The sequence below is a fragment of the Leucopleurus acutus genome, assembly GCF_964270905.1.
Source record: "Leucopleurus acutus genome assembly, chromosome: 7".
Lineage (NCBI taxonomy): Eukaryota > Metazoa > Chordata > Mammalia > Artiodactyla > Delphinidae > Leucopleurus > Leucopleurus acutus.
Window position 1 is genome coordinate 107,286,446 of NC_139150.1, and position 13,610 is coordinate 107,300,055.

A 13,610-nucleotide genomic window follows, 5' to 3' on the forward strand; every position below is an offset into this window, starting at 1 on the left:
GTCGGGGAGAAAACGGAGGCCCCTACTTGGGGCACCCGCTTGGTGCTTTCCAAGTAACACTCGAGCCTCAGTAGTCATGACTGCTCTCCTGTGAGGAGACCCTTCTGGCGCCCTGCACCCCACCAAAGCTGATCTCTGGGCACCTTACACACCTTTCCATCCCCACCCACCCCAGAGACCCGATGTTCTTGTATGAGACCAATTCATTCCTTCATTGGGCAATGACTTATTGAAGACCTACTAAGTTCTGGGCCTTGTCAATAAGGAAGACTAGGTGACTTCTCAGGACAGAGGAGTTCTTTAAGGGTCTACTCTCCCAGCAATCGTGAAACTGAGACAGGGAAAACCCTTTGATTTAAGCAACACAAGTAGCATCCCATGTCCTTCGCTCCTCTCTTCCCTTCCCCTCCTGGCACAGAGCTGTTGGTCAAGGAAATGGTTGGTGAGGGTGATGGGGTATTTGTGGAGAAGGTGGAGGATGTGGGAGTTCTTTGTACTGTTCTTGCAACTTTTCGATAGCTTTGGAACTACTTCAGAATATATCTGACTTACTTAAAGAGCACGAATAGTGGAGGCTCGGGATCGGGTGGAGACCAGTGGGTGGAATGCTTAGGGGCAGTAGGCACGAGAAGACCCTATCCCCCCACCCCGGTCAGGCCACCGCACTGACCTGTGGAAAACACCATTCCCATTGCAGCGGCCAGCACAGGCTGAGAGAACCAGGCTGGGGGATGGGCTTGGGCTCCTGTCCGGCTTCGCCACGAATTCCGTCATTTATTCAACAGCCCTCTGTGGATGACCCGCCTTCTACCAGGTACGGTGTGGAATGCTGTGTGGGTGTGGATGAATTGCTTCCCCTCTCTGGGCCTTGGCTTCCTAAACTCTAAAATGAGTTATTTGGACTCAGTGATGCTTATGGGTCTCTCTAATGGTCACCCTTTCTGAGTCCATAACAAAGGCTCCGGGCCATCTCATGTCTGGACCTTGAAAAGGGATGCTGGGGGCTTTCGGGGTAGGTTAAGACTTGCTTTATCCAGCATACAGAAGGCAAAGGGAAGAGAAGCAGGTTTGGAGTCAGCCAGACCCCCTCGATGTTCCAGGGCTACCCTTTAACCTCTGTAAACCTTGAACTTGGACTAATGAATGAACCTGTCTGCGCCTGGTCACCTCTCCCTATGAAGCGGTGACATCAACACCTGCCCTCGGGGTTGTGTTGGGGATTCCCTGAGCCCTCGCTCAATGCCTTCCCTCTTCCCCTTCCCCCTCAAATCGCATCTCAGGGCCCTGCCAGCCCCGAGGAGCCTGCTTCGCAATGACCTCTTTGGATGAAAGGCGCTGGGGCAACAGGAAGGACTGTTGTTTTAACTGCTCTGTGTTTCCTCCCTTTGTCTCCAGCATTATAAACAAGCCTATTCCCCAAAGCCACATCTGATAATCCAGCTGCAGGAGGTCAGTGGTCAAGCAATCAGAAATGCTCTTAGCCGGGATTAGGTAATTCAGAGCTGGGTTTGATGACTGCAGCAGGTTGGAACCAACCCATCCTTGATGACACCAAGGCTGTCTGGGCACAGATGCCCCTTGGGAAGATGCCAGATGCCCAAACAGAGCAGGAGTGCCTGGGGCAAGGGTCAGCCTGTCCACACGGCTCCCTGAGACAGCTCCCAAGACAGCCCAGCCTCAGGACCTGAGGCCATGACCAAAGGCCCTGCTTGGGGAGGTCCTTTGCAATATACAAAGCACTTTCACCCATCTCAGGTGATCCTTGCAGCTACCTTGTGAGGGAGATAGACAGGCAGAGCGTTTAGAAGGAAAGAACCTGGGACCAGAGAAGAGACGGGCCTGCTGAGGGCCCACAGAGCAGGGAAAGAGAGAGCAGAACCCTCTGGATCAGGTTTCTCGACCCAGACAGTCAGAGACGTCAGCCTCCCAGGCTTGTCGCAGAATCTGTTGCGTGACAGGGCCCTGTTGCCCCTGAGTGGAGCGAGCCCACAATCTCCTTCAGTATTTCTCTAATGCACTGAAAGCAAAAGCCAATTAGGGGATACATTTAAAGAACACGTACTGTGTGTGATGTTATGTGGGGACCAGAAGACTCCTCTGGCATTAAATGGAGGCATTAAACGGAGGAATAAATGTATCAATAACAAATATACTCAAAAGATCTCCCCCTTTAGTCAGCCAACCCACTTGATGTATACCAGCTGCTCTGGTTAATTACAGCTCAGCTGAGCTTTCCGGCAGGGAAAGAGTTAATAGAGCTGTTATTTGTGGTCACTTATCTCCCACATAAGCTCTTATTTCCCTAAATTGGTTGAGACAGGAGAGGAAAGAGAAGGGGGGAAATAGGAAGAGAGAGAGGAAAAATGGATTAGTTTCAAGATCAAAAGATGCTCAGAGATCCAAAAGGAAATACAAGCTCCGGGGGTGGGGGGATTTTCAGGACTCTGTATCCTCTTGATAAGGAACTAGTTCTTGGGATGGCCCCGCCCTCCTGTCTACAGCCCCAGACCCGGGTCCCCTCTGCAGTGAGAGCAGGCGACGCACTCACTCCGGGAGCTGGTGAGCAGCTTAGACCCCACAGACCCAGACCCGGGAAAAAGCCCTCAATCCATGACAAGAAAGAACAACTAGGAAACACTTGCTTTGTTTCAGGTATGGCTTATGTCGATGACAAGTGTGAACACAAAAATATTGGCTCAGCTCGCCTGCGCAAAGTAAACACACATTCCAACACATTTCCATTTATCCACAGGCACCTGTGATCCTCACTGAGGCCTGACCTAAGAGTAAAGCAGTGTGGTTAACCTTGACGATAAAAGTATAAGTGGAGGGATGAAGTAGGAGATTTTCATGGATGCTGGGGACTTAGGAATTTGAGACTGTTTCATGTGGAAAAAACATTGAAGGAAGAGCTGCAATAATTCATTGCCTTGATTATTTTCTCACAAAATTAGATAAAAATTTCTCAAACTGTTCGAGGTTTGGAATTTTGGAGACCAGAGCTGAGGACAAATAAGGGAGTTCACCAGATAGAGGGATGCGGATAAAACCCATTAGCTGCTCAACAGATTGATGGAGGAGCTACCCATGGGGAGCTGGGGCCAGGCATTCTCACCTCTGCTCTCTGATGGAGCAGGCACGTGTTATTTCTGCTGAGGCTCTTTGATCACCCTTCGTTCTGGTCCTTGTAGCCCCATTACCAGCAGGAAAGGTGATGCAGCAGAGAGAGAGAGAGAGGGAGAGAGAGAGAGACATTGACAGGACCTACAGATATTTTGTAATCCAGGATTCATGTAATGCAGCCCTATCCTAGGTGTGTCAACCTGTCCCATCTCTTTCCTTTTGCTTCTTGCCAGTGTTTTTAATCTATTTAGTAAACCATGCTATTTGAGCATCTCATTGTGAGCCTATTTCATGACCCCTGAGAACACTTGGCTGTATTTACACTACCAAAGCATCAAAATACCCCTAGACAACAAATCCAAAAGATGAAGGGCGTTTAACTTGGCAAAAACAAAATGAAAAGCATTTCAAGTAGAAGGAATGGCATGGGCAAAGGCCCTGGGGCATTTCCCTCCTTTTAGGGGATGGTATTGGCAGAATGTTGCATGGGATGTATTTATTATAGGCTTCTAAACGGTTAGGGTTTTTTTGTGTGTCTTTTGGTTCTACTCTATTCTAGTTAAAAACAAAACAAAAAATAAAGCTACTTTGGAATGATCTGGTCATAGGAAAGAAAGTACTAAACGTGGAAGGTTCTAGAGTGAAGTTGACAGGGGCCTTGGACAGGCCCAGGATGTAAACCTGCATGACCCAAATGCTTCATTCTGTCCCTTTCGTCTTAACAATGATACTGTTCTGACAGTGAGGCCTCATCTATCTCACATAGTTGGAGAAGGAGCCATTTTACAGAAGTCAACTTTGCAGATAACAAAAGTTTACTTTGTAAAGCGCTAAGACTTTTTTTTTCTTTGCTGTAAGTCATTCCAAAATTTTTTGGAAGAATTTGTAAGTAGGAAAGAGGTTGTGTCATAATATTAACCTATAAAATAAAATACAACATTTTTCATACAATATGTAACAGATGCAATGCCACGGCTCACCAAATCCTGTATCATATTCCTTCTTCCTATGTATGACCCCACTTTCTGTCCCCTTGCAGGTAGGTGGGCCACGTGACCAGCTCTCACCAATGAAATGTGGACAAACATGACGCGTGTCATCACTATGCTGAGGCAGTGAGTGTGGAGGCCTCAGGTTGGGACAGAAGAGCCAATTAGAGCAGCTTTGATCCCTGAGTCACCACTTATAACACAATAGCCCCAGAAGGTTGTCTGGATTGACAACAATCCTGTGTAAATAAGAAAGAAACGTCATTGGATTAAACCCCTGAGATTTGTTACTGCAGCATAACCTAGCCTATCCATACTAATACATAATATAAACATGAGAACAACAAAAGTAAAAATACACATTTTTTAAAAATGCATGGAGAAAACACTCCAAAATGTTTATAAATCTGTTTTTAGATTATGGTACTTACAGGTAATTAAAAAGATTTTTTTGTATATTTTCAATATTCTATAATGTAATATATTATTTTAAGTGGAAAAAATAATTTTCTTTTAAAAGCCCCAAAAGTTTGTGGGTTTTGGGGGTTTTTTTTTTTGCAGTACGCGGGCCTCTCACTGTTGTGGCCTCTCCCGTTGCGGAGCACAGGCTCCGGAGACGCAGGCTCAGCGGCCATGGCTCACGGGCCCAGCTGCTCCGCGGCATGTGGGATCTTCCCGGACCAGGGCACGAACCCGTGTCCCCTGCATCTGCAGGTGGACTCTCAACAACTGCGCCACCAGGGAAGCCCCCCAAAAGTTATTGTTGGAGGCATAGACAGATCGATGAATGGAACAGAATAGGGATCTCAAAATTAGACCCACAGAAATATGTCCAACTGATTTTTGACAAAGATGCAAAATGAGAAAGAATAGCTTTTCAACAAATGTGCTGGAGTAATCGGACACCCGTGGTAAAAAAAAATTAATTAACTTCCACTTAAACATCATATCTTATACAAAAATTAACTCAGAATGAATCACAGACTTCAATGTAAAACATAAAACAATAAAACGTTTAGAAAAATATAGGAGAAAAGTGTCAGAATCTAAGGCTAGAATAAAGTTCTTAGACACATGATCCAGAAAAAGAAAACTGATTAAATTGGACCTTATCAAGATCTAAAACTTTTGTTCTGCAAAAGACCCCATTTAGCAGGTGAAAAGACAAGCCACAGAGTGGGAGAAATACTTCCAAACCACATATCCAGCAAAGAAGTAGTATCTAGAATATATAAAGAGATCGCAAGACAAACTGGGCACAAAGGATCCAGTTAGAAAATAGGCAAAAGACGTGGGCAGACGCTCCATCAAAGAGGAGATATGAATAGCAACTAAGCACATGAAAAGGTATTCAACATCACTAGCCATTGGGAAATGCAAATTAAAATCACAATGAGATATCTTTACCTACGTATCAGAATGGCTAAAATAAAAAATAATGACCCTATCAAATGCTGGTAAGGATGTGGTGGGAATGTGGTTCAGCCACTTCGGAAGACAGTTTGGCAGTTTCTTAGAAACTAAACAAGCAACTACCATACGACCCAGCAATTGCACTCTTGCACATTTATCCCAGAGAAATGAAAACAGGTTCACACAAAAACCTCTATACAAGCGTCCATAGCAGCTTTATTCATAATAGCCAGACTGGAAACAACCCAGATATTCTTCAGTGAGTGAATGCTTAAATAAACTGTGGTACATCCACACCGTGGAGCACTACTCAGCAATAAGAAGGAACAAACTGGGCTTCCCTGGTGGCGCAGTGGTTGAGAGTCCGCCTGCCGATGCAGGGGACGCGGGTTCGTGCCCCGGTCCGGGAAGATCCCACATGCCGCGGAGCGGCTGGGCCCGTGAGCCATGGCCGCTGAGCCTGCGCGTCCAGAGCCTGTGCTCCGCAGCGGGAGAGGCCACAACAGTGAGAGGCCCGCGTACCGCAAAAAAAAAAAAAAAGAAAAGAAAGAACAAACTATTGATGCACACAGCACATTGTGATGTAAAGTATTACACACTCTATGATGACATTCATATAACAATCTTGAAATGACAAAATCATAGAAATGGAGAAGAGGTGAATGGTTGGTGGGGTTAAGGAGAGAAGAGAGTGTGGCCATCATGGGGTAAAATGAGGGATCCTTGTGCTGATGGTAAGTTCTGTGCCTCGACTGCATCAGTGTCAATATCTTGGATGTGACATTGTGCTATAGTTCTATGAGATGCTACCTTTGGGGGAAACTGGGTAAAGGGTACGGGAGAGCTCTCTGTATTATTTCTTACACCTGCGTATAGATCTACAGTTAATTCAAAATAAAAGGTTTAATTTTTTAAAGAACGACAGAGATAAAAATTATTACCATGTGTGGCAGGGTTAAATATCTATTCTCCCCTTTTTCCTAGTCACTGAAGTCCTATATATTGGAGCTGCGATATATCCAGTTAATAAAACTACATTTCCCAGATTCTTTTTTCAGATGGGAATGCCCAATGAGTTTTAAGCAGAAGTCATTTGGAGGAACTTTTAGGAAACTTCTTTCAAGGTTGCTAAAACTCTTTTCCCTCACTCCTTTCTCTTTCCAGATTCCGGGAACATGTACAAGATGGCTGGAGCTACAGACAGCATCTTACCACCACAATGAAATCCAGGACTAAGGATAAGGGACAGAGGAGCTTGGATACCAATGGCTGTATCTAAGACACCATACCAGCCCAGGACTGCCTCTGAGTTTCTCATTTAAGAAGCACAAAAATAATTGGGAATTTGAGAGTGAGGGGGAAGAAGAGAGAATAGTGAATTGTACTGCCTAAGATCCAGAGAGAAAAATTTTGAGAAGCTTCTAGGAAAGTCTGGGGGGAAATGATCAATGAAGATCTGTTGGATGTTTTGCTGTGAAATAACCTCCTCGGGGCCTTTAGGGAAGTTTTGGTAAAGATTTGGCTTTTGAAAAATGATTTTTAAAATATCAGAACAGTGTTTCCCTGAGTGTGACAGCATGCTGAGAGGTGCCGCCAGGCAGCCCAAGTGTATCTGGGTTACATCCAAATGGCCTACACGCCCAGGGTGTCCTGACCTGTACCATACTGATGTTCAGTAATGTAAGTGAAAGATAAGAAGAAAGCAGGTGATTTTAGGAGGCACAGGCAGAAGAACATCTGTTCTAGCAAAACTATGATCAACTTTTTAAAAGTACAAAAAGTAATTTTTAAGAGGAAAGTCAGAGAGGTTCTTTTTCTCCTTTTTTTTTCATGCAGACCTGAACTTCAGTCGAGGCACAACGAAGCTTAGAGCTACACAGGTGCGATCAGGTTTTGTTTTTTCTCCCCACTTACTAGTTATGTAATTTTGGGTAAATTAGCCAGTGCCCCAAGCCTCTGTTTGCTCATCTGAAAAAGAAAATAAAAATGACCCATAGTTCTACATGAGAGCATGCATTTGAAAATTCCAGCACACAGTAGATACTCATGCCAATTCTGACCCTCTTCTAACCGTTCCTAATCCAACTTCTTCCATAGCATGACCAATCTGCTGCGAGCTACCTGAAAGACTGGAGGATCGGTGATGAGAGACACATTCTTAGCTTCTCAGAAAGGAGGAGAAAGCATTTATACTAATGTCTTGGGGGTGGGGGCGGGGGGCAGAAGCAGGGTCTTCCCATCTGTTTCTCTTGCCAGGTAACACAGAGTCTGGAAGAGGCTGGAATGTGGTCTCTCCTGCCTGGGAGAGGAAAGCCAGTCCTCGCATCAGGAAAGAGAAGATCCTGGTTCAGCCAACAACCTAGTGTGGGTGCTGCAAAAACACTCCTTTCTCGCCCGGGGCTTGCTGACTACCTCTCACCTGGGCAGGTGGTGGTACGAGGAGTTCCGGGAGTGTGTTGACAGATCCGTGGAAATTCAGAGAATGGAAGCAACTGGAATGTTACCAAAAAACTGATGTACAAGACCAGAGGAATAAAACTGGACACACTGTATGTCATTCTGGCAAACAAGGCCAGGGCTGGGTGGAAGGAGGTGGGGAGGTAGTCAGGGAAAGTAGCAGAATGTTCCAGCAGCATCAAGGGCGTGTGTCGCCAGGGACTGGTTTGGGATGTGAGGAGGCCCTACTGGGTTCGGAGAGCATCCAGCCCAATTCTGCTGTCTGGGGAAGCTTGCCTGCCCTGGCTCTCTTCTCCAGGAGGACCAAAGCTCCATTCAAGGACTGGGCAACTGGCACCATAGAGAGAGTGCTCAGGACCGGGGCTGGGTGACCCGGATGCTGTCTCCCTGGGGCGGTGAGGACCCAGGGACTCCACATCTCTGGACTTCTTGTTTCTTCTCTAAAAAGTGACAAGGCTGGACAAGGTGGTCCCAAAAGAGTCTGCCCATCTTCAAAGTCTGCGATTCTGCAGGAAGCCAGCCGCTCTCCTGAACTGTAGGGAAGCCTATGGCAGTCCATCCCTGCCTCCCCACTGCCCTTAGAAGGTGCACACGAGACCACACGAGTCTGATTCACCCCTGCTCTCAACTATGCAGAGAGCTGTGATGACTAAGAGCTGACCAGGTCAAGGTGAGGTTACCACATCCACGAAGAGAGACATGGAACCGGCCCTTTCCCTGTCGAGCTTTTGACTGGTCTGTTCACCTCTCTGGACCTTAACTTTTTCATCAATAAAACAAAAAACAAGTGCCTGCCTGTTTCACGGGCTTTCCATGAGGATGCCATGAAGCTGGTGATGGTGGGAGCTCTGTGGATGCCAGGGCAGTAGTTCTCACACTTAGCTGTTTGGTAGAAGCCACCCAGAGCCCCCTTCAGAGACCCCTACTGAGTGGGCATTTTTCTAATGTTCCCTGCGGGATTCCAGCGTACAGCCGGGGATAGAAACACTTCTCTCCAACTCTGCATAAATATGGGGGCCATTATTGCCAGTAGAGATAAAAATTTCAGTCAAGGAATTATTTAGTTTATACAAAACTAACAACCGGTTTGACCCATTTCTGTACTAATGGCTGTTTATGTTAACATTGTTCTGCATAACATTGAGTGACCGGATACAGTGCTTGCTTGGATTTCTATAACACTTCAGATTCTTGTGGAAATGAGGAAATAAACAAATAGAAAAAATAAAATCTTAAATTAATCTCTGTAAAGATCTCCAAACCAGTGGTTTCCAGTCATCAGTCTTCAAGACCAAATATGTCCAAACCACCAGAGGTTTTGATCGAAGTTACAAATTTTCCAAACTCCACTCCATAGAGTGAGTGCAAACTTCTAAGTGGGGAAAGGGTATGAACCACCGTTCCAGGTGCTCCTGCAGCACGGCCAGGTTGGAGAATCTCTGCTAGTGTCTTCCAGGATGGGCACGTCCTACCAGGAAAAAGGGCCTCCTGGAAGGAAGAGGCGGTACGACCTTGAGCCTCCGGGTCTGCTTACTGGGCCTTTGTGTTTCCAACTGTGAAATGGGACCCCGTAAATGATGGGCTCTGGTGACGCTTGGGCACTTAGCCCGCAGGCAGTTTGCTGTCATGTGAGGGAGTATGGCCCCTGTCGTCACAGAGCCAGGTGGAGGCCACCAGCGAACTCAGATTCACGCTGTTGCTGGCATGGCTGGCTCCCCCCTCCCTCCCGCCCCTCAACTCACTCAGAAAGCCTGAATCCCTCAGCACCCGGCAGGCCGTCCTGCCCCATCTTCATCCCTTCCCTCAGCAGACACAGACGGAGCCCTAGGCTCAGCACTGGGCCACCACGGAGAACACGACAGAAGCCTCCCCTGCACCTTGGAGCTTAGGGTCTCGTCTGGGAAACAGGCAAGGGCCGAGCTGTGTCAGGAAAAGCAGAAGATACCACGGGAGCAGCAGCGACGGGCATCAGGCCCAGCAGCGTTGCTGAGAGTCTGCCGTGATGGGGATCGCACGGCCTCGGTATCCGATCGTGGACGGCTCACCCTGCCAATGTGTCCTCAGGACCCACTGTTGTCATCTCCACTTGACGGTGGAGGAAACGGAGGCTCAGAGGTTTAAATGACCTAGAGGCAGGCGGCAGCTGAGGAGTGAAGCTGGGGTTGGAGCCCAGAAGCAAGGACACCAGTGCTGCTTTTCTGAATGGCTAGGTGCTCTCTGTGTCCTGTTAGGACCTTGTCTTTTATTCACGAGCTATCGAGGGATTTTGCATACCTTACCAGGGCCCTTGGGAGGATGGACCCAGAGAAGAGGTGATGCAAGCCTTAGAAACTTCCTGGGAATTCCAGGTCCTCAGTGTGTGGTAGGAAGGGAGGGAAGGATATGAGCTCTGGGTGGGGCGCATCTCCGTGTCCCTGTGGACTCCTCGTCCCCTAGGGCGGGGTGTAGACGGAAGAAGGCCAGAGCCAGCCCCTCAACGTCCAGGGCCCACGACAGAGCCTCCGTTGCCAGCACCTAAGGGCAGGAGGTGTGGACAGAGCCCCGGACTCAGACACAAAGGCTGGAGTTCTGAACCCACTCAGCTACTCCCTAGCTCCTAGCTAATGACTTAAGTGTGTGGTGCCTTACGTACAAAGCAAGGAGATACTGCTTGCCTCAAAGTGCTACCGGGAACACAAAAGGATGGGTATTGACACTTTGCATGCATTTTTTTTCAATTGACAGCTCTCAGCTGTCACCCCCGCCTTAGAGCTTGCTTCAGTGGACGACAGCCTTGCCCAAGGCCATAGCCCTCGCAAGGCAGCGCACATCCAATGACACATCCACTCGCAGATCTGAAGGCCTGTCCTCTTGCCCCAAGTTGGGGCTGCAGTCCCACCTTCAGACTCCCTGTGAAAATGCGCTGCGTCTCCATCGAGACTCCACGGCAGCCCAGACCGTATGGTAATCCTATGCTTAATTTTCTTAGGAACTGATTTACTGTTTTCCACAGCAGCTGTACCATTTTGCGTTTCCACCGACAGCGCACAAGGGTTCCAACGGTTCCACATCCTCACAAACACGCGTCGTTTTCTGAGGTTTTTTGCTAGTAGCCATCCTAATGGCTGTTGGTTCAATATAGGTTCCCAGGCCCCTGCTAGACGTGCTGCGTTTCTTAGGTGTCCCGGGCAGGTCTGACACACAGACAGGTTTGAGAACCACAGCTCTGAAATCCAGTAACCACAGCGTCCCGCTCCTGCACCGATCGGATACGCATTTCCAAGCTTTCAAAACGAACATCCCAAGAAACGGTGCAACAGGCCTGGGGCCCTAATGTCCAGAGCCCTGTGTCCTCCGTCTCCTTTGAAGCGGCCTTCAAAGTGGTCTTTGCCAATAAAACGGGAGCTTCGAACCAGCAGAGCAATAAGATCTGTTTGACTTTGCCGTTGGCTCCAACCCCCTTTTTTTTTTTTTAACATCTTTATTGGAGTGTAATTGCTTTACAATGGTGGCTAGTTTCTGCTTTATAACAAAGTGAATCAGTTATCCATATACATATGTTCCCATATCTCTTCCCTCTTGCGTCTCCCTCCCTCCCACCCTCCCTATCCCACCCCTCTAGGTGGTCACAAAGCACCGAGCTGATCTCCCTGTGCTATGCGGCTGCAACTCTTGTACTGGGTATGAGACTCAGCTAGGACCTCGTTGGGAGAGATCGTTTCTACTGAGCACAGACAGACACCATACCCACACAGGGGGATCGGACCCAGTCTTCCTCCTTCTTGGTGTCTATCCTCCTCAATCCTGCATGTACCGCCCCTAGGGACCGCCCCCCCGAGGGTCTCCACCACACAGCTTTCCCACCACAGTTCATAGAAGCTAGGAGGGGGCTCCCGGCCCAAGGACACCCATCCCGCAGGCCTGAGGGCTCAGGGCAGTGAGGCTGCGCCATGCCCTCCCCTCCCTGCCCTGCTTCCTTTCAGGGCACAGCCATTCCCGAGCCCAGACGGGAGCCTGCTCCTTAGAATAAAAACCCGGTGGGGTCTCCCCTTCCTATAGAAAACTCCTGGATCCGCCACTCTGATGGGTCCACAAAGCTCTTACGGAGAAGGAAGACTGAGATTGGAACCACCCACAAACACGCCTGTCTCAGAGCCAGCAACCCCTATTCCACATACAAGCCTTCTTCGCTCTCCCCACACCCTCTTGCTGACCAGACCGCTTCAATTGTGGCAGTTCGAGCATCCTTTTTTTTTTTAAGATTTTTTTTTAATGTGGACCATTTTTAAAGTCTTTACTGAATTTGTTACAATATTGCTTCTGTTTTATGTTTTGGTGGGGTTTTTTTGGCCGCAAGGCATGTGGGATCCTAGCTCCCCGACCAGGGATCGAACCCACACTCTCTGCGTTGGAAGGCAAAGTCTTAACCACTGGACGGCCAGGGAAGTCCCTTGAGCATCTTTCTTAAGCACTTAGGTGACTGTCAGGCTCCTGCTCTGGTACTAGGCCTACGCTGGATTCAGGAGGAAGCACCACATGCATTAGTAATGCTGTGATGTTGATTTGTAAATCCCTAGGGTCAAGCATGTTGCCTGGGAAAGACCCTGTGGCCGTTGGGTCCACAGGCTGCGATCTTGCCCTGGCCCTCTAGACTTGGAGGACGGAGGGCTGCATCATTGCCTCTGCCTCCAGAGAGCTCAGTCCCTCTTGTAAAGGCTCACAAATACCTATTTAAACAGCTTTTTGAGATTCCGCTGGAAGCCCTTCCTAGCTGTGCCCCCAGCTACAGGAAGTTCTCCCCATGTTGTGTGGTAGACGTGCAAGTCAAGCCCTTATGAATATGGTTTTTGTTGGAAAAAGGCACGGAGTGCAGCAGACACTGATTGGGTGACCACATGTTTCATAGACCTCTTCCCAGACACAGGGGTTGAATATTGACTTGTCTAAGCCAATCATGCAATTCCATTTCCTTGTCATAGGGCATATGATACAACCTTGGCCAACAAGAGTCTTCTGAGAAAGTTTTTATCCATTAAAAGGAATACAAGTCAGGGATTCATCTCTTCCTGCTTTTGATTGTTGCCAAATGTGGATGTGATGTTTGGCACCACTGCAGCCACCATGTGACCATGAGGAAAAAGTCCAAAGAATTCCAGAGTCTTAACTTGATCAGGTCATTGAATTAATCAACTTTGAAACCACCCTCCTTCTGGACTTCTTGTCAGATGAGACAACAAACCCCATGTCTGAAAGCTACTTTTAGCAGGAAATTCTGTTTCTTGCGGGCAGAAGCATCCTAGCTTGCAGCAGTGGCCCAACATACAGCTTTGAGTGAAAGGGCCCAGGGACACAGGGTAGCATTAGCCAGGATATCAATCACAAACTGGCATTATCCACATCTAGAGGAGTGAACTGCCATATGCTCAGCGCTGGCGCACAAGATGAACCCAGGGGCCATCCTGTCATACGATGGATGAGGAAATTGCGGGTTAGGGAAGTTATAAGAATAAGTCTCCACAGTTCTCTATATTTCACAAATTGCTTTTCTATAGATCATCACACTTAATCTTTACAAAAATTCTGTTATTATCCCCATTTTACAGGTGACTAAGCTAAAGCTGATGGGGAATATTAAACTATTAATAATTA